Here is a 27,519-nt window from a genome sequence, read left to right as displayed (position 1 = left end):
GCTAGACTCCCATCCTCCACTCTACATAAGCTTGACTTTATTTTTTTTTTTTTTTAAATAATTTTTATTGAAAGAGTTTTTCCATACAAACATTTACCCCTACTAATTTTTAAAATTATTTACAACACAATCCCTCTAGGCAAATTTCCCTCCCTCGCCCGCCCTCTCGCGCGCACCAGTCCTCTCCCCCCCCCCCCCCCCCCCCCCAGGCAACCTTAACAAACAAGGCAGCCTACAGTTTCAGACATGAGCAGCGAGCAGACTTGCCCGCGTTACAGTCGTGCATGTCCCCCCACGACCCTTGCTGCCCCCCCCTCCCCTCCCCCCCTCCCCTCCCCTCCCCCCCCCCCTCCCTCCCCCCCCTCCCCCCCCTCCCCCCCCTCCCCCCCCTCCCCCCCCCCCCTCCCCCTCCCCCCCCCTCCCCTCCCCCCCCCCTCCCCCCCCCCCGGGTTGCTGCTGCCACGACCCCGAACGTTTATCTCTGATCTAAAAAGTCAAGGAAAGGTTGCCACCGCCTGGCGAATCCCTGTACCGACCCTCTCAGGGCAAATTTGATCCTTTCTAGCTGAATATAGCTAGCCATATCGTTAATCCAAGTTTCAACGCTTGGAGGCCTCGCGTCCTTCCATTGAATTAATATCCTTCGTCGAGCCACTAGGGATGCAAAGGCCAGTATTCCGGCCTCCCTAGCCTCCTGTACCCCCGGTTCTACCCCGACCCCAAAGATCGCAAGCCCCCATCCTGGTTTGACCCTGGACCCCACCACCTTCGACACCGTCCTTGCCACCCCCTTCCAGAACCCTTCCAGCACCGGACATGCCCAGAACATATGCACATGGTTCGCTGGGCTTCCCAGACATCTGACACACCTGTCCTCACCCCCAAAGAACCGGCTCATCCTTGTCCCCGTCATGTGAGCTCTATGCAGCACCTTAAATTGAATGAGGCTCAGTCTCGCACACGAGGAGGAAGAGTTGACCTTCTCCAGTGCATCCGCCCACGTCCCGTCTTCTATCTGCTCTCCCAGCTCCCCTTCCCACTTGGCTTTCAGCTCCTCCCCTGATGCTGCTTCCGCCTCCTGCATTATCTTGTAGATGTCTGATATCTTCCCCCCTCCGACCCAGACCCCCGAGAGCACCCTATCACTCGCCCCCTTACTGGGGAGCAGGGGAAACCCCTCCACCTGCCGCCTAGCAAATGCCTTCACTTGTAAATATCTGAACATGTTTCCCGGGGGGAGCTCAAACTTCTCCTCCAGCCCTCCCAGGCTCGCAAACCTCCCCTCTATAAACAGGTCCTTCAGCTGCCGTATGCCCACCCTGTACCAGCTCTGAAATCCCCCGTCGATGTTCCCCGGGATGAATCTATGGTTCCCTCTTATTGGCGCCGCCAACAGACCTCCCATTTCCCCCCTATGTCGCCTCCACTGCCCCCATATCTTGAGGGTGGCCGCCACCACCGGGCTCGTGGTGTACCTCGTGGGGGGGAGCGGCCATGGTGCCGTTACTAGGGCCCCCAGGCTTGTGTTGCCACAGGACGCCCTCTCCATTCGTTTCCAAGCTGCCCCCTCCCCTTCCATCATCCACTTGCGCACCATTGACACATTTGCCGCCCAGTAGTACCCCGAGAGATTGGGCAGTGCCAGCCCTCCACTGTCCCTACTCCGCTCCAAAAAGACCCTCCTCACCCTTGGGGTGCCATGCGCCCCACGTAGCTCATGATGCTACTCGTCACCTTTTTGAAGAAGGCCCTAGGGAGGAAGATGGGCAAGCACTGAAATAAAAACAAGAACCTTGGGAGGACCGTCATTTTGATTGACTGCACCCTCCCCGCCAGCGACAACGGTACCATGTCCCACCTCTTAAATTCCTCCTCCATCTGTTCCACCAGCCTGGAAAAGTTCAACTTGTGGAGGGTCCCCCAGTTCCTTGCCACCTGCACCCCTAAGTACCTAAAGCTCTTTCCTGCTCGCTTGAAGGGGAGTCTCCCAATACCCTCTCCCTGGTCCCCCGGGTGTATCACAAAAACCTCGCTTTTGCCCAAATTTAGTTTGTACCCCGAAAAGTCCCCAAACTCTGCTAATAGTTCCATTATCTCCGGCATTCCCCCTTCTGGGTCTGCCACGTACAGCAGTAGATCATCCGCATACAGCGATACTCGATGTTCCTCCCCTCCCCTAGTCAGTCCTCTCCACCCCCCTGAACCCCTCAGTGCCATCGCCAACGGTTCAATCGCCAGTGCGAAAAGTAGGGGGGATAGGGGACATCCCTGCCTGGTCCCTCGGTGGAGCCCGAAATACTCCGACCTCCTCCCGTTTGTCACTACGCTCGCCGTCGGGGCCGAGTAGAGCAACTTCACCCACTTAATAAACCCTTCCCCAAACCCAAACCGTTCCAACGTCTCCCACAGGTACTCCCACTCCACCCTATCGAATGCCTTCTCCGCGTCCAGCGCTACCACTATCTCAGCCTCCCCCTCCACTGCCGGCATCATAATTACATTCAGCAGTCTCCGCACGTTCGTGTTGAGCTGCCGCCCCTTCACGAACCCCGTCTGGTCCTCATGGATTACCCCTGGCACACAATCCTCTATTCTAGCTGCCAGGATCTTTGAAAGCAACTTGGCATCCACGTTCAGAAGCGAGATAGGCCTGTAGGACCCGCACTGCACGGGGTCTTTATCCCGCTTCAATATCAGGGAGATCAGAGCCTGCGACATTGTCGGGGGCAGAACCCCCCCCTCTCGCGCCTCATTAAAGGCTCGTACCAGTACCGGTCCCACCAAGTCCACATTTTTCTTATAGAATTCCACCGGGAACCCATCTGGCCCCGGCGCCTTCCCCGCTTGCATCTGACCTATTCCCTTGACTAGCTCCTCTAGCCCTATTGGCGCCCCCAGCCCTTCTACCAGCCCCTCCTGGACCCTTGGGAACCTCAATTTGTTTAGGAAGTCCTCCATTCCCCCTCTCCTCGTCGGCGGCTCAGACCGATACAGCTCCTTGTAAAAATCCCTGAAGACCCCGTTCACTTCTTGCCCCTTCTGCACTACCTTCCCGCCCCTCTCCTTCACTCCCCCAATCTCCCTAGCCGCATCTCGTTTGCGAAGCTGGTGTGCCAGCATCCTGCTCGCCTTTTCCCCATACTCATAGACCGCGCCCTGTGCCCTTCTCCACTGCGTCTCTGCCTTCCTGGTGGTCAGCAGGTCGAACTTGACCTGCAGGCTGCGCCGTTCTCCCAGCAGCCCCTCCTCTGGTGCCTCCGCATATCTCCTATCCACTTCCAATAGCTCCCCCACCAGCCTCTCCCTCTCCTGCCTCTCCTTTCTTTCTCTGTGCGCCCTTATGGAGATCAGCTCTCCCCTGATCACTGCCTTCAGGGCCTCCCAGACCATCCCCACCTGCACCTCACCCGTGTCATTCAAGTCCAGATAGCTCTCAATGCTCTTCCGGACCCTTTTACACACCTCGTCGTCCGCTAACAGCCCCACATCCAGCCGCCACAGCGGGCGCTGGTCCCGCGCCTCCCCCATTTCCACATCCACCCAATGCGGTGCATGATCAGAGATCGCAATGGCCGAGTACTCAGCTTCCCGCACCCTCGGGATCAGCCCCCTGCTCAACACGAAGAAATCGATTCTGGAGTACACTCTATGGACGTGGGAGAAAAAGGAATACTCCCTCGCCCTCGGCCTACCAAACCTCCATGGGTCCACTCCTCCCATCTGCTCCATGTACCCCCTCAGCACTTCTGCCGCTGCCGGCCTCCTATTGGTCCTTGAGCTCGATCTGTCTAGCCCGGGGTCCAGCACTGTGTTAAAGTCCCCCCCCCATGATCAAGCCCCCTGCCTCCAGTCCCGGAATGAGGCCCAATAGGCGCCTCATAAAACCCGCGTCATCCCAGTTCGGGGCATATACGTTGACCATCACCACTTTCTCCCCCTGCAGCTTACCCTTCACCATCACATACCTACCCTCCTTATCCGCCACCACCTCCTCCGCCACGAACTACACCCTCTTTCCCACCAGAATCGCCACCCCCCGGTTCTTTGCGTCCAATCCAGAGTGGAACACCTGTCCCACCCACCCCCTTCTCAGGCGAACCTGGTCCACTACCTTCAAATGGGTCTCCTGTAACATTGCTACATCAGCCTTCAGTCCCTTCAGGTGTGAGAATACCCTTGATCTCTTGACCGGCCCATTCAACCCCCTCACGTTCCAAGTGATCAGCCGGGTCGCGGGACGACCCGCCCCCTTCCCCTGCCGATTAGCCATGTCCTGTTCCCTGCTCGCCCCGGGTCGACCCTCCCCTTCTGACCCGCTCCCCATGACGATGTCCACCTCCCCCCACCTCTCCAGTCCTCCACTTCCCGTTTCTGGTCTTTTCAGCAGCAACCCGGTGTCCCTCCCTAACCCCCCTCCCCCCCCCCCCAGGCTAGGACCCCTCCTAGCCGCGATGTACCCTCCATCGTACTCCCGTAAGTCAGCTGGTTCACGCTGACCCGGCTGCTCCTGCCACACTCCGACTCCCCCCGGCTCGGGGGGGGGGCCTCCCCCCCCCTTGCCACTCCTCCCTGGCCCCGCTCCAGCGCGGGAAAGGTCGCCATTGCTAGCCACGCCCCGCACTCCTCCCCTCCCCCCTCCTCTGCCCCGCGCGCGGGAAAACAGAGGAAAGCCCGCGCTTTCGCCCTGCCACACCCCACCCCACCATCTTCAGTTCCACCCCCGTCCCCGTCCATGCCTATAAAAGAACCCCCCCTAGGAGCCCATATCCCCGATCTGCTCTCCCCCCCGTCCCACCTCCCCAACTCAACATTATAAATAACAGATAAATAACAAATAACAATGTACTTAACAGTCGCCCTCTACCAAACAGCATAAATAACCATAAATAACCATGAATAACCACAATAACAATAACTAAGGGAAGTTGGCAAAGGGGGAAAAAACATCAGAAGAAAAACCACAGCAAGAGTTCAAAATCCAAACAAAGAATTCAGCTGAAAGTACCCGAGCGGCTACGGCCGCCAAGTATCCCCTGGGTCTAATTCGAGTCCAGTTTCTCTTCCTGTACAAAGGCCCACGCCTCCTCTGGGGACTCAAAATAGTGGTGTTGGTTCCTGTAGGTGACCCACAAGCGCGCTGGCTGCAGCATTCCGAACCTGATCCGTTTTGCATGTAGCACCGCCTTCGTCCGGTTGTACCGGGCCCGCCGCTTTGCCACCTCCGCACTCCAGTCCTGGTAGACCCTCACCGTCGAATTCTCCCACTTGCTGCTCCTTTCCCTCTTGGCCCACTCCAGCACTCTCTCACGATCGCTGAGTCGCTGGAACCGCACCAGCACCGCCCTCGGGGGCTCATTTGCTCTTGGCCTCCTAGCCATGACCCTGTAGGCCTCTTCCAGCTCCAGGGGCGAAGGGACGGCCCCTGCCCCCATCAGGGAGCTCAGCATTTCTGCTACATATCCCGGGAGGTCTGACCCCTCCAGGCCTTCTGCCAGGCCCAAGATCCTCAGGTTCTTCCGCCTCATTCGGGTATCCAGCTCCTCAAAACGGCTCTGCCATTTCAGGTGGAGTGCCTCGTGCACCTCTACCTTTCCCACGAGGACCGTGGCCTCCTCCTCCCTCACAGTCATCTCCTGTTGCAGCTCCCGAATCGACGCCTCTTGGGTCGCCTGGGCTCCCATCAGCCTGGTGGTCGTCGCATTCATTGACTCCAAGAGCTCCATTTTCAGCTCCGTAAAGAAGCGCAGGAGAGCGGCCTGCTGCTCCTCCGCCCATTTCCTCCATTCCTCGGGTGCGCCACCGGCCGCCATTTTGGTCTTCTTCCCCCGCTTTTTTTTGGGAGCTGCTGTTGCTTTCTTTACCACCCCACTCCGGGTACCGACCATAAAGTTGGTCTGGTTCTCTTCAGGGAGCCTTCCCCCACCGGGATTTGTCCTTACAGCGCCGTTGGGGCCCTCCAATCGGCCCGAAAACACCTTTGTAGCAGGAGCAGCCAAACGTGCGACTTAGCTGGTCATAGCCGCAACCGGAAGTCAAGCTTGACTTTATTAAATATCCTGCTGCCCGTTCTTTTCCACACCAAGTCCCAATTGTCCATCATCGCTGTTCTTGCTGACTTGCAGTGACTTCCAGCCCCTGATGCTTCATAATACTTTGTTTTAAATTTCTCTCTGGTTACCATATCTCCAGAAGCTCTTTTCACTGACTTCAGTCTCTTGCTTTGCTAAGAACTGTGCCTTCAACTTTCTGGGGTTCCCTCCCTAAATCGTGCCTCCATCTTCCTTTCATTAAAGGGTTACACCTTACCAGGACTGGGACTAATATCCTTGCAGGGAGATTTGCTAGTACTGTTGAGGGAGGTTTAAATTAGCTTGTCAGGGAGCTGGACCCTGATGGGTAGACAGGAAAACAGTAAGTTAATAGGCAGAGAACATAGAACTGTACAGGACCGTACAGGCCATTCGGCCCATGATTTCGTACCAAACCAGCCTCAAACTAAGATCAAATCAACCTACTCCCAATCATTCTAGTGCACTCCATATGCCTATCCAATAACCGCTTGAAAGTTCCTAAAGTGTCCGACTCCACTACCATAGCTGGGAGTGCGTTCCACACCCCAACCACTCTCTGAGTAAAGAACCTACCTCTGACCTCCCTCCTATATCTTCCACCATGAACCTTATAGCTATGCCCCCTTGTAACAGCTACATCCACCCAAGGAAAAAGTCGCTGAACGTCCACTCTATCTATCCCTCGCATCATCTTATACACCTGAATTAAGTCACACCTCATCCTCCTGCGCTCCAATGAGAAAAACCCTAGCTCTCTCAACCTTTCCTCATAAGATCTATCCTCCAATCCAGGCAGCATCCTGGTAAATCTCCTTTGCACCCTTTCCAATGCTTCCACATCCTTCCTATAAGGAGGTGACCAGAACTGCATGCAATACTCCAAATGTGATCTAACCAAGGTCTTCTACAGTTGCAGCATAACCTCACGGCTCTTAAACTCAATAAATGTTAATAAATGCTAACACACTATAGGTTTTCTTCACGGCTCTATCCACTTGGGTGGCAACTTTCAGAGTTCTATGGGCATGAGTTTGCACTTTCTCCCATGTCTGCGTGGGTTTCCTGCGGGTGCTCCGGTTTCCTTCCACAGTCCAAAGACATGCAGCCATGCTAAATTGCTCTTGGTGTCCAAAAAGGTTAGGAGGGGTTATTGGGTTATGGGATAGGGTAGAAGTGAGGGTTTAAGTGGGTCAGTGCAGGCTTAGAAAAAAGGACACAGAAAAGTACACCACAGGAACAGGCCCTTCGGCCCTCCAAGCCTGCGCAACCACCCTGTCCGTCCAAACTAAAATCTTCTGTACTTCCGGGGTCCGTATCCCTCTATTCCCATCCAATTCATCTATTTATGTATTTGTCAAGATGTCCCTTAAACGTCACTATCGTCCCTGCTTCCCCCACCTCCTCTGGCAGCGAGTTCCAGTCATCCATTATGCTCTTGTGTTTTTTTAAAAAAAAACTTGCCTCGTACATCTCCTCTGAACCTTGCTCCTCGCACCTTAAACCTATGCCCCCTAGTAATTGACCTCTCTACCCTGGGAAAAAGCCTCTGACTATCCACTCTGTCTATGCCCCTCATAATTTTGCGGACCTCAGGTCGCCCTTCAACCTCTGTAGTTCCAGGGAGAACAAATCAAATTTATTTAACCTCTCCTCATAGCCAATGCCCTCCATACCAGGCAACATCCTGGTAAATCTCTTCTGCACCCTCTCTAAAACCTCCACATCCTTCTGGTAGTGTGGCGACCAGAATTGAACACTATACTCCCAAGTATGGCCTAACTAAGGTTCTAAAACGCTGCAACATTACATGCCAATTTTTATACTCAATGCCCCGGCCAATGAAGGCAAGCATGCCGTATGCCTTCTTGACTACCTTCTCCACCTCGATGGGCCAAATGGTCTCCTGCACTGTATGTTCTTTAGTAAATAAGATTGGTGAATTGCAAGTGGAATTACGATTTTGTGGTGATGCAAGACCTGGCTGAAGGAAAGGGCAGATTAAATATTTCTGGGTACCAGGAATATATTCAGAAAAGATTGGTGATGGGCAAGGAATATAAGGAGGAGGAGTGGTTAAGGAGAGCATTGCAGTGCTGGTGTAAAAGGATGTTCCAGAGGGTTCAAGAGGTTTAAGGTGCGAGGAGCAAGGTTCAGAGGAGATGTACGAGAGTTAAGGAACAGAAAGTGTGTAGCCACATTGCTCAGTGTAGTCTATAGACCACTAACTATTGGGAAGGATTATAGAGCAGCGTTTTTCAAACTTTTTGCCCAGGACCCATTTTTACCATCTGCCCGAGCGTTGCGGCCCCCGCCGGCAGGGCGGCGCGCCCACCATTTCCGCTTAACTTTAATGCGGCAGGTGAGCCAGCTTGGTCTTCGCGGTCTCTCTTGCTTTGTCATTCAATGTTACATTTCTGCTAAGGACTTCAGCTGATGATTCAAGATCTGACTATCCATTGAAAGCAATCAAGAGGGTTGTCACAAACTCGCCATGCTTAGTCTTCAAATGCCTTTGAAGTTTTGAGGGTTTTCATCTTTTGGAGCGGCCGGCGTTTTTAAAAACTAGTCGCGGCCGCTGAGCACTTCTTCCCGTAATTGGGAATGCCGCGACCGATGGCCTGTAACCCTCCCGACACCCACTCGCGACCCTGCGTTTGAAAATGACGGATAGGGAGGAAAATGTCTTACAGAGAGGCACATTATAGAGTAGTTATAATGGAGGACTTTAATTAGTTGAATATAGACTGGGACAGTGGGAGGGCTGAGAGGGACAAGTGTTCCTAGATTGTATTCAGAATAGTTTTCAGTAACTGTTTGTGTCACAAAGAAAGGAAGTCCTTGCTGGGCCTGGTTCATGGAAGTGAGATGGGCCAAGTAGATCAAGTGTCAGTGGGAGACCATTTAGAATACAGTGATCATTGTATTGTAAGGTTTAGGATGATGATAGGAAAGAACAATGGAAATCTAGAAGGGCTGGTTTAGCTCACTGGGCTAAATCGCTGGCTTTTAAAGCAGACCAAGCAGGCCAGCAGCACGGTTCGATTCCCGTACCAGCCTCCCCGGACAGGCGCCGGAATGTGGTGACTAGGGGATTTTCACAGTAACTTAATTGAAGCCTACTCGTGACAATAAACGATTTTCATTTTGTTTCGTAGAGCAAGAATAATTAATTGGAGAGCTGACTCTTTGGTGCAAGAACAAGAGTTGAGCAGGATAGACTGGAGCAAAAGGGTAGTGGGGAAAAACTGTAGCTGATCAATGGGCTACCTTTAGAAAAGAAATGGTTCTTGTGGAACCGAGGTATATTCCCTCAAAAGAGAAAGATAGGGCAAGCAAATCCAGAGCTCTTCAGATGAAAAAGAGGTAGAACTTAAAATAAAGAAGAAAAACTGTACTTATGACAGGTATCAGGTAGAAAATTGAGAACCAGGATGAATACAGAAGGAAGATGTTACAACATATTGGAGAAGCGAAGAAGAGTTAGGAGAAAAGACTGGCAGCCAACATGAAGGAGAATCCCAAAGTCTTCTGTAGGCACATGAATAATATGGAAAAGGAGGAGTAGGGCCGATTGGGGATCAAAAAAGGGAATTAACACATGGAGGTGGGGGGCATGGCTGTGATGCTGAAGGAATACTTTGCACCTGATTTTACCAACGAAGTAGATGATACCCAGGCCTTGCGGAAAGAGGCGGTCACTAGAACTGTTCAGAATTGATATAGAGGAGATATTGGATAAGCTGTTGTACCTAGTCGACAAGGAATCGGGACCAGATGAGATGCATCCAATGTTATTGAAGGAAGTGAGTGAAAATTGCAAGGGCGCTGGTCGTAATCTTTCGGTCTCCCCTAAACGGGAGGGGTATCAGAGGACTGGAGAATTGCAAACATTACGCCCTTGTTCAAAAAAGGTTGCAAAGATGAGCCCAACAATTACTTTGGTGGGGAAGCTTCTAGAAACAATTACTTGGGATAGATTTGGATTTGTTTCATTGACACGTGTACCAAGGTACAGTGAAAAGTATTGTTCTGCGTACAGTCCAGATAGATCATTCCATTCCATCCATAAAAAGGTAGGACACATAAATACACCTTGTAAATATATAGGCACAGGCAACAGGTGAGCATACTCAGTAGAGAAGATGTGTGAAGAGATCAGTTGAGTCCATAAGAGACTCATTCAGGAGAATAGTAACAGCCTGGAAGAAGCTGTTTTTGAATCTGTTAGTACGTGTTCTCAAACTTTTGTATCTCCTGCCCATTGGAAGTAGTTGGAAGAGTGAATAAACCAGGTGGGTGGGGTCTTTGATTATGCTGTCCGCTTTCCCAAGGTATCAGGAGCTGTAGACCGAGTCAGTGGATGGGAAGCGGGTTGGAGTGATGGACTGGGCTGTGTTCACGACTCTCTGTAGTTCCTTAAGGTCTTGGCCCGAGCAGTTGCTATACCAGGCTGTGATGCAGAATGAACAATCATATGGAAAACATGATCAGAAATAGTCATGGATTTCTTGAGAGAAAATAGTATTTAACTAACTTGCTGGAGTTTTTCTAAGAATTAATAGAGAAGGTTGATGAGGGTAATGGGGTTGTAGTGTTGTACATGGACTTCCAAAAGACATTTGATACAGTGCTGTACCACAAACGTATGAGAAACATTATACCTCATGGAATACATGTGGATACAGAATTGGCAGAGTAATAGGACACAGCAAGTAATAGTCCATGGTTATTTCTCAGGCTCAAGGAAAGTTTGTAGCGGAGTTCCCTGGAGTCGGTATTAGGATCCTTGCTTATACTAACATATATTAGAAAGCTTGTTTGCAGGAGATGATTTCAAAGTTTACGGATGATACAAAACTTGAAAGCTTTTCAAACTGCGGAGGATAGTGCAGAATGTCAAAAGGACATAGACAAGGGGGTGAAATGGACAGATAGGTGGCAGATGAGGTTCAGTACCGGGAAGTGCGAGATGATTAATTTCAGTAGGAAGAACATGGAGAGACAAGATAAAATGAGGAGTGCAATTCTAAAGGGCATGGAGAAGCAGAGGGACCTGGTTGTATATATACATAAGTCATTAAAGATGGCAGAACAGGTGGAGAGAGAAGTTTATAAAGCAAAGAGTTTCCTGGGCTTTATTAATAGTCACGGAGTACAAGAGTAAGGAGGCTATTCTGAACTTGTGTGGGACACTAGTTAGACCTCAGCTGGAATATTGTGCACAGCACTATTGTGCACAGTTCTGGGTGCCACACTTTAGGAAGAATGCAAACGGATAGGAAGAATGGAAATTGATTGGAGAGAGAGAGTGCGGAAGACATTTACAAAAATGGTTCCAGAGATGAGAAACTTAGAGTTACGAAGTTAGATTGGAGAATTTGGGTTTTTCCCCCTGGGAAAGGAAAATATTGAGGAGATTTGATAGAGGTGTTCAAAATCATGAGGGGGCTGGACATGGGACAAAACTGATTCCGTTTGTAAAGAGAACGAGAGTGCATAGATTTGAAGTGATTTGCAACAGAAAGAAATGCGATGTGAGAAAAAAACCTTTTCACACTGGTGGTTGGGTCTGGGATGCACTGCCCTGAGTAGTGGAGGCAGGATCCATTCTAAGGAGGACATAACAATGTGGTGTTACCAGGAAAAGGCAGCAGAATGGGGCTGAGTTGTAATGCTCATTTGGAGAACCAGTGTAGACAATATGGGCTGAATGGCTGCCTTCTGCATCATAACAATTCTGTGATTGTGTACTGTGATTAATGATTCATTTTAAACCCCACTTCTTTTTCCCAGTTTTTGCCCACCCATCTTAATCTCTCATTTGTGCAAGTGCTTGTTATTACTCACTTTATGAATCATAGAATAAGGATAGCATCGGAGGAGGTCCAACGGGTACCGGGTCTTTGGAAGAACAATGCAGTTCAGCCCACTCCCAAGTAGGCAGCACGGTAGCACAATGGTTAGCACTGTTGCATCACAGCTCCAGGGTCCCAAGTTTGATTTCCACTTGGGTCACTGTCTGTGTGGAGTCTGCATGTTCTCCCTGTGTCTGCGTGAGTTTCCTCCGGGTGCTCCGGTTTCCTCTCACGAGTCCCTAAAGACGTGCTCTTAGGTAATTTGGACATTCTGACTTCTCCCCCGTGTATCCAAACAGGTGCCGGAATGTGGTGACTAGGGGCTTTTAAAGTAACTTCATTTGCAGTGTTAATGTGAGCCTACCTGTGACAATAAAGATTATTATTGTTAATTTGGGTATTTTCTACATCTAAAGGAGCAAGTTGTCATTGTTGCTGATTGGTAAAAGTGAAAGACTGCAGGAGGAGTTTCTGAACCAAGTGGATTTGACATGCTTATTAAATGACCAAGAATGCTAGTTTGAGTTTTGGATTAAGAGTATTGGCTAACTCCAGCTAGTGAAAACACTAAGGTGAGCATTCTAGCAGCAATTGTCTTTGGCAGAGGTTGCATGTGCCAAATGTGACACTTTGCCACTTGAAGAAACAATGAAAGCTGAGCTGTTGATGTCGAAATAGAGTGAGAGAAAGGAGAAGTAAGATTATTCCTTTTAATTGCAGGAATTACATTTTGGATTGTTTCAATAAAGCTAGTATTCTCCCAATGAAATCAATATTTTTGAGCCTTTTAAAAAAAAAAAAAGAAGTTAATAAATTGTTTATATGGAATCCTGGCTATCTGGGAGGAGGTTATGGACTTTATGTAATTTAAAAGTTCAATTGGGTCTTGTAAACCAACACCCTGGTGTAATTATTTATGACTCCTACTCATCCTTTGCAAAAACAGCAGCTTGCATTTAACCAGCATCTTTAATGCTGTCCCAAAGTGCTTCACAGGATTCGAAACAGCACTGTGGGCGTACCTACACCACAGGCACTGCAGTGGTTTGAGAAGAAAGTTCACCACCACCTTCATAAGGGCAATTGGGATTGGCAATAAATGCTGTCCTAGTCCTTTTTAAAAAAAAATAATTTTTATTGAAATTTTTACAAAATATAAACATCTTAACTCTATTAACAAACAACCACAGTAACACCCCAAGAACAATACCCCCCCCCCCCCAACTTCAAGAGCAACTTCAAACAAAAGGAAAAGAAAACAAAAAAGCACCCAAACAACAAAAGGGAAAGAGATAGCACCCGCCACATCCCAGAGACCCATGTATACAGTTCTTCCTCCCCCCATTCCACCGCGGCCTCGTCTGCCTCCTGCATTACCCGGTATATGTCCGAAATCTTCCCTCCTCCAACCCACACCCCCGAGAGCACCCTGTCCCGTACCCCACGTGGGGGCAACAAGGGGAACCCCTCCATCTGCCGTCTGGCAAACGCCCTAACCTGCATGTACCGAAACATGTTCCCCGGGGGGAGCCCAAACTTCCCCTCTAACTCCCCCAAGCTTGCGAACCTCCCCTCCACAAACAGGTCCCTCAACCTCCTAACCCCTGCCCTGTGCCAGCCCAGAAATCCGCTATCAATGCTCCCTGGAACAAACCGATGGTTCCCCCGTATCAGGGCCTCCATCGAGCCCCCCATTTCTCCCCTGTGCCGTTTCCATTGCCCCCAAATTTTGAGGGTAGCCGTCACCACCGGGCTCGTGGTATACCTCGTTGGAGGGAGCGGCAAAGGCGCCGTCGCTAGCGCCTCCAAGCTCGTGCCCACACAAGACGTCGCCTCCATCCTCTTCCATGGGCAGCAGGGTAGCATGGTGGTTAGCATAAATGCTTCACAGCTCCAGGGTCCCAGGTTCGATTCTCGGCTGGGTCACTGTCTGTGTGGAGTCTGCACGTCCTCCCCCTGTGTGCGTGGGTTTCCTCCGGGTGCTCCGGTTTCCTCCCACAGTCCAAAGATGTGCGGGTTAGGTGGATTGGCCATGCTAAATTGCCCTTAGTGTCCTAAAATGTAAGGTTAGGGGGGGGTTGTTGGGTTACGGGTAAAGGGTGGATACGTGGGTTTGAGTAGGGTGATCATGGCTCGGCACAACATTGAGGGCCGAAGGGCCTGTTCTGTGCTGTACTGTTCTATGTTCTATGCCCCCTCCTCGTCCATTACCCACTTACGCACCATCGCTGCGTTGGCAGCCCAGTAGTACCCACAGAGGTTGGGCAACGCCAGTCCCCCCTATCCCTGCCTCGTTCCAGGAACACTCTTCTAACCCTCGGAGTCCCATGCGCCCACACAAATCCCGTGATACTCCTGTTGACCCTCCTAAAAAAGGCCTTTGGGATAAGGATGGGAAGGCACTGGAACAGGAACAAAAACCTATGGAGCACCGTCATCTTAACGGACTGCACCCTCCCCGCCAGTGACAGCGGTAACATATCCCACCTCTTAAACTCCTCCTCCATCTGCTCCACCAACCGTGTGAGGTTGAGCTTGTGCAGGGCCCCCACCTCCCTGCCACCTGGACCCCTAGGTACCTGAAGCTCTTCCCTGCCTGCTTCAATGGGAGCCTACCAATCCCCTCCTCTTGATCCCCCGGATGCACCACAAACACGGTACATGCAGGTTAGGGCGTTTGCCAGACGGTAGATGGAGGGGTTCCCCTTGTTGCCCCCACGTGGGGTACGGGACAGGGTGCTCTCGGGGGTGTGGGTTGGAGGAGGGAAGATTTCGGACATATACTGGGTAATGCAGGAGGCAGACGAGGCCGCGGTGGAGGAACTGAAGGGTAAATGGGAAGAGGAGCTGGGTGAGGGGCAGCACGGTAGCATGGTGGTTAGCATAAATGCTTCACAGCTCCAGGGTCCCAGGTTCGATTCTCGGCTGGGTCACCGTCTGTGCGGAGTCTGCATGTCCTCCCCGTGTGTGTGTGGCTTTCCTCCGGGTGCTCCGGTTTCCTCCCACAGTCCAAAGATGTGCGGGTTAGGTGGATTGGCCATGCTAAATTGCCCGTAGTGTCCTAAAAAGTAAGGTTAAGGGGGGGGGGTTGTTGGGTTACGGATATAGGGTGGATACGTGGGTTTGAGTAGGGTGATCATGGCTCGGCACAACATCGAGGGCCGCAGGGCCTGTTCTGTGCTGTGCTGTTCTATGTTCTATGTTCTAACACCTCACTCTTGCCCAGGTTCAACTTGTACCCCGAGAAACCCCCAAATTCACTAAGAATCCTCATCACCTCCGGCATCCCCCCCACCGGGTCCGCCACATACAGCAACAGGTCATCCGCGTACAACGACACTCGATGCTCCTCCCCACCCCGCACCAGACCCCTCCAGTTCCCTGACTCCCTCAGTGCCATGGCCAGGGGCTCAATTGCCAGCGCGAAGAGCAAGGGGGACAGGGGGCACCCCTGTCTCGTCCCCCGGTACAGCCGAAAGTACTCAGACCTCCTATTTGTGGCTACACTCGCCATCGGGGCCTCGTAGAGCAGCCTCACCCACCGGATAAACCCCTCCCCAAACCTCTCCAACACCTTCCACAAATACTCCCACTCAACCCTATCGAAGGCCTTCTCCGCATCTAATGCCACCACTATCTCCGCCTCCCCTTCCACAGCCGGCATCATAATAACATTGAGGAGCCTTCGTACGTTTGTGTTCAGCTGCCTTCCCTTCACAAACCCCGTCTGGTCCTCGTGAATGACCCCGGGCACGCAATCCTCTACTCTAGTGGCCAGGATCTTTGCCAGCAGTTTAGCGTCGGTGTTCAGCAACGAAATCGGCCTATATGATCCGCACTGCAGAGGGTCCTTGTCCCGCTTCAGGATCAAGGAAATCAGTGCCCGTGACATAGTTGGGGGCAAAGCCCCCCCTCCCTTGCCTCGTTAAAGGTCCGGACCAACAGGGGGCCCAACAGGTCCACATACCTTTTGTAGAATTCCGCCGGAAACCCGTCCGGCCCCGGCGCCTTCCCCGACTGCATGCTCCCTATCCCCTTGACCACCTCCTCCAGCTCGATCGGCGCACCTAGCCCCTCCACCTGCTCCTCCTCCACCCTCGGGAATCGCAGCTTGTCCAAGAAGCGCCCCATTCCACCCCATCCACCGGGGGTTCAGACCGGTACAGTTCCCCATAGAAGTCCCTGAAGACCCCATTAACATTTACCCCCCTCCGCGCCACCGTCCCAGCTCCATCCATCACTCCCTCAATCTCCCTGGCCGTATCTCGCTTCTGGAGCTGGTGCGCCAGCATCCTGCTCGCCTTCTCCCCGTATTCATACACCGCCCCCTGTGCTTTCCTCCACTGAGCTTCCGCCTTTCTGGTAGTCAATAGGTCAAATCTGGCCTGAAGGCTACGCCTCTCCCCCAGCAATCCCTCCTCTGGGGCCTCCGCATATCTCCTATCCACCTGCACCATTTCCCCTATCAGTCTCTCCCTCTCCCTCTGCTCCCCCCTCTCCCTATGGGTTCGGATGGAGATCAATTCCCCCCTCATCACCGCCTTCAATGCCTCCCAGACCGTCCCCACTCAAACCTCCCCGTTATCATTGGCCTCAAGGTACCTCTCGATACACCCCCGAACCCTCCCGGCCACCACCTCATCTGCCAACAGCCCCACCTCCAAACGCCAGAGTGGACGTTGGTCCCTCTCTTCCCCTAGCCCGAGGTCCACCCAGTGCGGGGCATGATCTGAAATGGCAATGGCAGAGTATTCCACTTCTTCCAAAATCGATCCTCGAGTAGGCCTTATGTACGTGGGAGAAAAACGAGTATTCCCTGGCCCTTGGCCTCGCAAACCTCCAGGGATCCACCCCCCCCATCTGGTCCATGAATCCCCTCAGCACCTTGGCCGCCGCCGGCCTCCCATGATCAGGCCCCCCACCTCCAGATCCGGAATGCGGCCCAACACACGGCGCATAAGCCCCGCATCGTCCCAATTTGGGGCATAAACATTCACCATCACCACCCGCTCCCCCTGCAGCGTGCCACTCACCATCCCATATCTCCCGCCACTGTCAGCCACCACATTTAACGCCTCAAACGACACCTTCTTCCCCACCAGGATCGCCACCCCCTTACTCTTCTCATCCAGCCCTGAGTAGAATATTTGGCCCACCCATCCCTTCCTCAGCCGAACCTGGTCCACCACTCTCAGGTGTGTCTCCTGGAGCATGGCCACATCCGCCTTCAGTCCCTTCAGGTGCGCAAATACCCGGGCCTGTTTGACCGGCCCATTCAACCCCCTCACATTCCAGGTTATCAGCCGGATCCGAGGGCTCCCTGCCCCCCTCCCCTGCCGATTAGCCATACCCCATCCCTTGCCCACCCCCGGCCAGCGTCCCCCGCTCTACCAGTTTCCCATGGCGGCAACTCTTTCCCCCCCCCCCCCCCCCGCACACCCTGCGTCCTCCAGCTCCTTCCTGACCGGTTCAGCAGCAACCCGGTACCCCCCCCCCCCCCAAGGCTAGGACCCCTCCTAGCCGTGCCCCTCCCTCAACAGCACTCCCGTGAGCCAGCTGACTTCTGCTGACCCCGGCGACTCCCGCCCTACCTTCGGCTCCTCCCAACGTGGGACTGTGCCCGTCAACGGGTCCACCCTCCCCCCGCTCTTGCGCGGGAAAAGAAAACAACCAGCAACGACCCGCGCTTCCCCGGCCCCGCCCCCACCATCTCACAGCGCGGGAAGCCCGCAGAAAGCCCGCGCTTTCGCCCTGCCGGGCCCCACCTCCTCCAGGGCCACTCCCATTGTCAGTCCCCCCCGACCAGCTCCCCGAACTCCCCGTTTACCCCTCTGCCCAAACCTGTGCACCCAGCCCCTGCTTAATAACCCCTATAGAAAAAACAGTACGACATTCTTACACTAAACCAAGCAAATGCAAATACAATATTATACAACATCCCCCATCCCAGACCCTCAGTTTGAGTCCAATTTCTCGGCTTGCACAAAGGCCCACGCCGCCTCCGGGGACTCAGAATAGTGGTGCCGATCCTTATAGGTGACCCACAGACGCGCGGGCTGCAACATGCCGAACTTCACACTCCGTCTGTGGAGCACCGCCTTCGTCCGGTTAAACCCGGCCCTCCGCCTCGCCACCTCCGCACTCCAGTCCTGGAAGATCCGCACCTCCGTGTTCTCCCACTTGCTGCTCCGCTCCTTCTTGGCCCACCAGAGCACACACTCACGCTCCACGAACCGATGAAACCTCACCAGCACCGCCCGCGGCGGCTCGTTCGGCTTGGGCCTCCTAGCCAGAATTCTGTGGGCCCCCTCTAACTCCAGGGGCCCCTGGAAGGACCCAGCCCCCATCAGCGAGTTTAACATGATCACCACGTAGGCCGCTAGGTCCGACCCCTCCAGCCCCTCGGTGAGGCCCAGGATCCGCAGATTCTTCCTCCTTGACCGGTTATCCAGCTCCTCGAACCGCTCCTGCCATCTTTTATGGAGTGCCTCGTGCATCTCCACCTTCCCCGCCAAGGCCACGACCTCGTCCTCCCTTTCGGAGGCCTGCTGCTGCAGCTCCCGGATCGCAGCCCCCTGGGCTGTCTGGGTCTCCATCAGTTCCCTGTAGGTTACCTTCAGGGACTCCAGCAGCTCCAGCTTCAGCTCCTGGAAGCAGCGCAGGAGAATCGTCTGCTGCTCCTGGACCCACTTCCTCAGCTCCTCGAGGCCTTCGCCGGCCGCCATTTTTTCTTCCTGCCCCCATTTTTTTCAGAGGCACTTTCCTTTGTTTTTTTCCTGCCCCGCTCCTGGTCCTGACCATGGGACAGTTAGGGTCGCCTCCTGTCTTCTTCCCCCGCTGGGAATCGCCGCTGCAGCTCCGTTGGGGGCCCTGAAAAGAGCCCCAAAGTCCGTTCACCGCGGGAGCCGCCGAACGTGCGGCTTAGCTGATCATTGCCGCCACCGGAAGTCGCTGTCCTAGTCCTTGACACACATCCCGTAAATGAATTTAGAAAATTAAGCACATTTTAACAGCAAGCTTTATAAGATTGGCAAAACCAAAAAGTTTGATGGGGTGGGTTTTAAGGAGCATCTTGGAGGAAGAGAGAGAGATGTGAGGGGATTCCATATTGTGTGGCCTATGTAGCAGAAGATAGCAGAAGACATTGACATCAGTGGAGGAAGAAAGGAAATCTGGGAATACCCAGAGACCAGAATTGGAACTGATTTCTCGGAGGGTCCTGGGGCTGAAGGAGTTTACAGAGATTGAGGAGGGGTGGCGGGGGGTTGCAATGCTATGGAGGAAATTATAACGTTACAGCCTAGTAAATATTTTTAGTCTTTATATTAAATTTACCAGGTCATTATTAAGATTGTAACAATTATTGTGAAAGTTTGAGAATTAATTGTTGATTCCTGGAAATTGAACTTTTCAGTGCATTCCACATTCTGCCTGTCCGTAGGTTGGTTAGCAGTGATTTGATGGGACCGGTAGTTTGATTTTCATTGTTTGTTGGACGCATCATTTCACAGGCATCTATTGTGTCTGGCCCAGATGTACTAAAGTCACCATAGTCCCAGATGACCATAGGCTGCTTTCCCCTTTTGAGGGAGAGAGCTTACTGGTGGTGGTTTAACCTGAGGATCACCACACCTCAGGCGAGGGGCAAGGTTGAGAATAACCTCCGCTGGTACGGGAATTGAACCTACGCTGCTGACCTTGTACTGCATCAAAAACCAGCTGTCTGGACAATTGAGCTAAACCGGCCGGCCCCCAGTTGTACTAGAATTTGTGTGATGGTTTTCTGGAGTGGTTATGCTGTGTACAGTCTCTGCAGGAGAGGATGGTTATTCCATTTATGTGAACATTGTATACATTCACCTGAGGAAGGAGCAGTGCTCCGAAAGCTAGTGTTTGAAACAAACATGTTGGACTTTAACCTGGTGTTGTAAGACCATTTATGTGAATGCAGTTGCTAATGGATTCCTTTCTATCATTTTCATTCCTTTCTCCCTTTGAGCAAGTGCTTTTACTGGATTGCTTCCCCACAGCAGCAAGGCTCAGTTTTGTGGCAAACTACATGTACAAGCCTGCAGCATGTGTTGCCCTCAGTGAAATTTTAAATAGCAAAAGATTCATAAAAATACATGTATTACTTAATAACATAATCTTTGATTCCCATACACTGACTTTTTTTTCCTTCTGTAGCAGGTTTGCTGTATGTCAGCTGAGTCCGTCGCCTCTCTTCACAAATTGATGTTTTATTTTGAAGTGATCCAGGACTTGAGAATCTGTTTCACGTTGTTCAGCGTGTACAATGAGTTCATCCAAGAAGGCATTTTCTCTTTGGCATGCATTCCGATTTCCAGAGTGCATGAAACAGTTCCTAAACAATCTTCGGGTGAGACTTTTGCAATGTCATTGTGCCAATGCTGCCCATTTGAGAATGACTTATTTTATTACATTACAAATACACCCCCACCCCTGCAGCAACATGGGATTATGAAAATAAGACTAAAACTGCAAATGTATCGGATTATAACAGAGAAATGGATGTGATATTCTCAACTATTTTTTAAGCACAGGACATGTACCAAAACTAGACAGTAATATGTAGCAGAGTTTTCCTTTGGGACTTGGGTTAAACACTACAAGGAAATAAGTCATTCAACCTGGATTTTCAAGACAATAACTCAAAACCACATCCAATCAAGACACCAGATTATGAGAATAAAACAGTAATTGAGCTCAAGCTGTTGTATTGACAGATCACAAATGAAGTGAAACACCTTATTGAAACAGCGAGCCTGTGGACTGAGAATTGCCCCTTTCTTCTTTCCTATCACTTTTGGTTGTGTTCGGCATATACTTGTGGCCAGCTGAGATTGAGAAAAGACTGAACTGTTTGTAAGTAAGAATAAAAGAGGGAAAGTGGAGGTGGAATGTGCAATGTACTCCAGTAAGACTGAGAGAGCTAAGGTTCCAGAAGGAACATATATAGACTTTCCAACATTGCCGTAACAGCAACCTATTCCAGAACAGTCCAACCCCAGTCTATAAAATAGTATCCTATTTTAAAACCAACAACGCAACCATGAGATACAAAGCTATTTTGTGATTTAATTTTAATTGATTTTATATGGGCTGCCTGTGATTTTAACAAGTGAAATGTTTCTCTTTATTTCTCCCTTCCCACTCCATTGTATCAAATTGAATTTAAAGTTAATCTTTTCAGCGAAATTAGAAATTCTGTTGGATAGCTTGTTATTTCATTCTTTCTTTGGGAGGGGTGGGGAGGATGCTGTGTCACCTGTAAGATACTGGCTTGGCAATGTAATACTGCCTAATTTGGGAGAAATGGTGGGAAAAGCTCATAGATTTGAAAATCTTTCCTTCAAATGTAAAAAGCTATTTGTAAATGTTACATAAATGTAACAAAACCCCTTCCAACCTGTAATTTGGAATGATTTCCTCTTAAATCATGGCTTATATTTGAGCGCAGAATACGGTCTGAAACTCCAATTTAGTACTGATTGGCTGCTACACCTCCTTACATTACAACAGTGAATGCACTTATAATGACCTTCATTTGGCTGTAAAGCACTTTGGAATGCCCTGAGGTTGAGAAAGGTGCTATTCTACAGTTCTCTAATTGGAGAAAAGTTCATAAGTCACACTAATGCCAGCAATTGCAAAGGAGAATATAAACATGTCCAATTGAGGTTATAAGATGAATAAATGGTTTTATTATTGAAGCAATTACCTGAACTATAACATCTACATTGTGCTATCTGGGGGAAGGTTGCATAGAACAAGATAGACCGGGAGTGATTATCAGTCATTGTCTTCAGATGACTTCATAAACTGCAAGGAAAAACTCAGCAGTTTATAGCTGCTGACTATATACAGAAATGTGACCACTGCCTTGAAGGCACTCTGCGGGTTTATGCTATTTCTTTAATAATGTACACTCAAGTTTATGCAATTGACATGATTCTGTTTTGGATTGCATTTCTGAGTGGTTGTTCTCAGTGCAGTTCCTCATTGTTGCGTGATGTTGTTCACACTGAAGGATTAAGAATTGTGACCTAATCACTGCATGTTGTATCAAGAAATAATTTTGATTGGTAATTTTTCATACTGTGGCCATATATATATTGATATGGCACATGCCTGTGTTCGGATAACCTCAACTGCTCTCATAAACCTGAATCCTGGATTGTATTCATTACTTTGAAACACACTCCTTTTTTAAAGTCCTTTTGTTACATGCAAAATCAAAATACAGTATACATAAAAATTGAAATTATGGAACTGAATTGAGCAATGATGAAATTGTAGTGCGATTCAAACCAAAATGATCTGATTTATTTAACTGTTTGATATTGGCAGATACCATTTATTATAGGTATTAGATGTCATGAGTGTAAATGCCACGATGGAAATTAGGGACTGGATGGCAGTGTTTTGATAATATTGTTTTTTTTTGATTCTCTGGTCTGACTTCACATCAGCCAGATTATTGGAATGAAAGACTACCATTTGCCTCTAAGGCTTCTTTATAAATTACTTTAGGTAGTGTTGATCAGTTCCTATTCAGCATGGACTTGCAGCACAAAACACCCCTCGAATTTAGCACTAAAATGTGAAGCTCACTCAGATCATAGATGTCTGGTGTGAGAAATGGCGAGTAATATTGTTCTGGTGCGTAGGGGTATTCTGAAGTTGAGGCACTTTTATTTAGGCTTTACTCTGAACCCAACTTAGAAGTTTTTGGTGTTGATGTTGGGTATTCAGCATGCATATTGTTCTTTCGTCAGCACTATTTTTGATAAATAATTGCGAAAAGGATCTTGGAGAGTAATTTTAGGACTCTCCTTCCACATTTTTCTTCCCAACCCCACCCACTTTGCAACATCCAGAAATGTTTTGAGACTGAGTTACGCTTTTAAAAAAATAATAAAAGCTCCTTTCTCTACTAAATTACCAAAAGTGCAAAAAGTCTTTGAAGTAATTGGGTATCCTGCATTATTGTGGAAAAAGTCCTGTGGCAAGCCAATACCAGTCTTGGAAATATGCATACCCTCCATTGGAAAACACCAGCACCTGAGGTAAACAGGAGTGTTTCAATCTCCTGATTTTATTGAGTGTTTGTTTAATAACCATTGTGGCACACTTGCCTCAGTTGATACACTTTATTTTCTGGAACCGCCAACCTGCTTTTGTGCTGCAGACTACTGCCAGATGTGCTGAATGGAGTATCCAGTGGATGCTATCACAATTGATTCCCAATTCTGTTTGCCTCAGTCACCTCTCATATATTTCCTAATATTTTTTTGTGTCTCTATAAATTATTCTATTGGGGATTAGAGACAGTTACTACGTGCCACAGAAACACTAAAGTTAGTTGCTGGGAACAAATGTTTTTACGCCTCTGTTCTTTTACTCAATGAAAATCTGCCTTTACCTCTCAGGGTGATTCTGAATATATGCTCGTGTCAAAACGCACATGGCAAGTGTGTTTTGTTTTTACTATTTAGATTGATCATATATGACTTCAGAAGAGGCATTATGCCACATTCATTTGTTTACGCAGATCAAGTTAATTTTCAGATTGCATTTTTAAAAAAATTACATTAAATGACAGTACAACTTTGTTTTCCATTCTTGGTTTAAGTTGTTAGCTTCAGATTTTGCTTGTAAATAAAATTGTACTGCATCCAATAGCTAGTAGGTTTGTAGGTTGTGTATTTTTTCAAGTATTGTTTTACATTTTGAATCTTAAATGAAAGTTTAAATTTGTTCAGTGGATGTTTCCCATTGATCTGTGACTTTGTTTTTATGTTAATTATGCAAGATGATAACAGACTTGGGCCTCTCCTCCATCTCTTCCCTTTCCCCTCGGGTGTCCACACATTTGTGTGTGTGTGTATATATACAATTTGAAAGGATAAAGATTTTCAGTTATTTGTAGAAGGAAAGATTCATTTGGTGCTCTTCCCATTGCAGCAGAATGTGGGTTCATACCCCAATTTCATTGTGCTGCAAGTGTTCAGTCTTTGATCAATACAATCCTCAGATCAGAAGCTGAGGGATTTTCCCCAATTTGAGCAGCTGAACGGACATTGGAAGTTGATAGATATCGGGGTTGCTTTTTCACATCTCTTGGCATTAAACCATTTGACAGATATTTTGAAACCAGTTGTAATTTTCCTTTGGCTACAGAGGTACATTGAGGGTTGGAGCAGAAAGAGGAGAAGCTGAGAAAGGATCGAAATTGTATTTTACATAGGGGAGGGTGGGGAGTTACATGCAGCGTGTAGGTTGTTCTACCATTGGTGCTATCCTGAAGCCCCAAGAGCCTTTTGTTAGTTTTAAAAGAACCATTAAACAGTTGCTGCATAAACCTTTATCTTCTAGAGAGAGACTTTTTTATGGACAGTGAATATACAGTTAATACTGTATATTCACTGTGGCTATATACAGTTAATATTGGTGTCCTATTGCCCCCATATATTATGTTGTACGCAAAATGTTAGTGGGACTCTTGCATAGAAAGTTATCCCTGTGGTGAGTATGGTAAAGAGAGCCCTTCAAAGAGTTCATGCAGCAAACCATCATTTCATCTTTTGGTGAGGTGTGTAGTGCAATGATGCTTTGCTGTCCTGCCCTCTCGGCTAGCTGGTAATGCACAGGTGAGAGAAGACAAAAGTAAAGAAATTGAAAGTAGTCACAGTTTTCAATTTAAGAGTATGCATTTTTATAATCTGTTAAAGCGTTTGATTTTCCAAGATACACTTTATCTTTACAATAGCATTTTCCTTTACAAGTTAAATTGTTGAATAACCAGCAAGTTCCATGAGATCTGCCTTTTACCAGTATATTGATTGATGGTGTTTGCAGAGTTCTACATAAAATGCTTAAGTGCATTATTATCTCTTTTTTTAAAATTATGCATTTTTAAGAGTATTCTATACCTATAAAACTTTCATGCAAATGTTCCATGTGGTACTATTTTGGTACACTGAGTTTGTAACATTAAAATATATTTTATGAAAGTGTGATATGTTTATATACCATGTGATGTCATCTGTAAGAAATATTTCTCATTTCATAAAGAAGGCCACTTCACAAACTTCATGTGGTTTTGTTTTTAAATGTATGACCGTTCAATGATCAGCACCAACATCAGCTGTTCTGGGGGCCTATTGGTAAGACCTGCCTTTGGGCCCTCCCTCTACTTTCTCTTTCCTCCTCTTTCTGATTTCAACCTCCTCACCATATCTCCTTCTTTGCTCCTTAAATATTGTTTCAAAGATAAAAACTACAAACTTTTTGAGTGGACCCTTTTTTGCTATTTTCCCCATTCTAAGGGGGGGGGGTGAAATAAGCACCTTCCCCACTTCCCTTCTCTGGTTTTTATTTGCTATTGTGCTGAAGACTAACTGTTGTTGAGGTAAAGAGGCAACCTTCTGGCAGTTAACTTGAGCGTCCATTCATCATATATCTAGACATAATGCTAATATGGATGTGCAGGCCTTTTTCCCATTCTCCCTCTTTACCACCTGTGATATCAGGGTATAGATGTTAATAACAGCTAACTTCATCTCTCATAGTACCACACAAGGCATTTTTATAATTGCTCATTTGTTTCTGGATCATAAATGGAATGCACTCACCCATGAAGTATTGACCACTTAAGCAAGGTACCATGGGGTGGCTAGTGCTCAACAACCTATAACATAGCATGCACAAAGAGGGAGGGAAACCTATATGAACAGGGCTGTGAGCCCTGAACCGCACATTGTATAATAGGTTGGTAGGATGAAGTTTCATGGCCATAACTTAAGACTGTAAAAGTCCCAAGCTATTTTGCCACGGACAGGAGCTGCACAGCAGTCAAGAGACTTAGCCACAGCTAAAGAGGAGGTTACCCAATACTCTATTTAATGGTTCTCTTTATGATGGCACAAGCAGTTATTTTCAAAGATAATCAGTAAAATAAAATTGCATATTAATAAGATGTAATGGAGTTGTACCTGATATTTGTCTTTTTGCTTGAACTGCTGATAAATGCGGCTCCTCCAGAGCACATTGGTTGTTAAGCCTTGCTGGCTGTGGAAAACAGTATTGAAGTGCAGTTTACAAAAAAAAAAATGTCTGACAGCAGATGTCCTTTTTGGCCGCTTCGGAGTTGCAGCATGTGCTGACATTTTACGCCTGAAGCAAGTCTTGCCAACTGGTACTACGCTGTGCTTAAATCACTTCTGTCCGTTATTTTGGCAATATTGATAGCATGTTCATCCTAACTATTTTGACATGGAGATGGATGATAGTTAATTGTGATCGTGCATGCAGATATAAACTTCCATAGCTGTCAGGATATTCATCTGAGTGTTAAAGTGACATTTAGCTGGGACTTTGGAAGACTTAATTGAGTAGAAACAGTCTCATACTCTTAAATCATGAGGATAAAGTTATAAGCCTTGGATTGGAATATGACCTATTGTTAAGGCCCTGTTATCTGCCTTTTGCCATGCGGTCTCCATGCCCATAAGTTTATTTCTTGTATTTTAGTTGCCCCACTGCGACCATGCCCAAATCTATATCACCCTCCATTCAAAAAGTTAGACACAAGACCTTGCCATTTTAGTCCCATTCCAAATTCCTGTTGAGGAATTGTCCAGAAATTGACATAGCTCAGAATCTTGTGCCAAATCAATTGATCAAACCTGAATCTGCTACTTCTTGGCACAATGGATTGGAGATGTGAAATTTGAAGTTGTAAATAAATTTTTGAGCATTCCAATGTTTCAGAATAATACCGCGTGTTGAGACTGTATTCTTTTGTGATATTGTTACTGCAAATTCTTTGCAAAATGGTTTGTACTGGATTGCAGGGAAATTCCAAGGCGCTGCTAATCTATTACATGCATTCTTCAGAAATTCAACACCCCAGAATACAATCTCTTGTCTCCTTGCCAGTGAAACCACATTTGTAATTGCAGCATGTGGTAATAATACTTGAGTTTTGTACAGATTAGTGGTACTTAATCATGCACATTCTCATTATCTGAAAAAATAAACGTGGTTAGTTGTAATTCTTGATTAATGATGAAATGCATGAGTGAGTGATACATGTGGTCAACAGTGATTTGCAGTTTATCTAAGTATTGCACACTTGCCTATTGAATAATCCATATCAATAGCATGGTTAGACTATCTGTATAAATGCATTTTTTAAAGTTTTGTTCTTCGTATATTTTAAACATTGAAGGCATTTAAATGCTTCCATGATGCCATGAGGAAAATACTGAGATCTTAGTGTGTACAGTGACTTGTTTTTATTTCGCTGATTAGATGTGTAACTTACAATATTGCCACATGTTGAACCTACTATCATCCATGTGTATGAAGCCTGGTACTAATATTTTTCCAACGTTCATAATTGATCTGCTGAGGAACAGATCATCAACGCTTTAAGCCCTTTCAATTTTATGGTAAACTTGAAATGCATTTTGTGGTTGATTTATATATTTTTTTGAAACTGAGCAAAATTTTATATTCAATGAATTATGTTTGACCATCAATATTAAAAAAAAAAAACAAATATT

General features: G+C 48.2%; 1 protein-coding gene across 2 annotated transcripts in view; it reads left to right on the top strand.

Annotated features, from left to right (window-relative positions):
• foxo4 (forkhead box O4) overlaps positions 1–27,519 on the top strand; it is a 77,714-nt gene extending 50,195 nt beyond the window's left edge. Inside the window, exon 3 of one of the 2 annotated variants that reach the window (XM_038775977.1) lies at positions 20,117–27,519. The gene's annotated coding sequence lies outside the window, so the exon portion shown is untranslated. Of the gene's footprint in view, positions 1–20,113 lie in introns of both variants that reach the window. The other variant, XM_038775976.1, reaches the window with a different exon arrangement.

Source organism: Scyliorhinus canicula, chromosome 17 (assembly GCF_902713615.1).
Source record: "Scyliorhinus canicula chromosome 17, sScyCan1.1, whole genome shotgun sequence".
NCBI lineage: Eukaryota > Metazoa > Chordata > Chondrichthyes > Carcharhiniformes > Scyliorhinidae > Scyliorhinus > Scyliorhinus canicula.
Note: the sequence above shows the minus strand (reverse complement) of the source record. Positions and strands in the feature narration are given on the sequence as shown.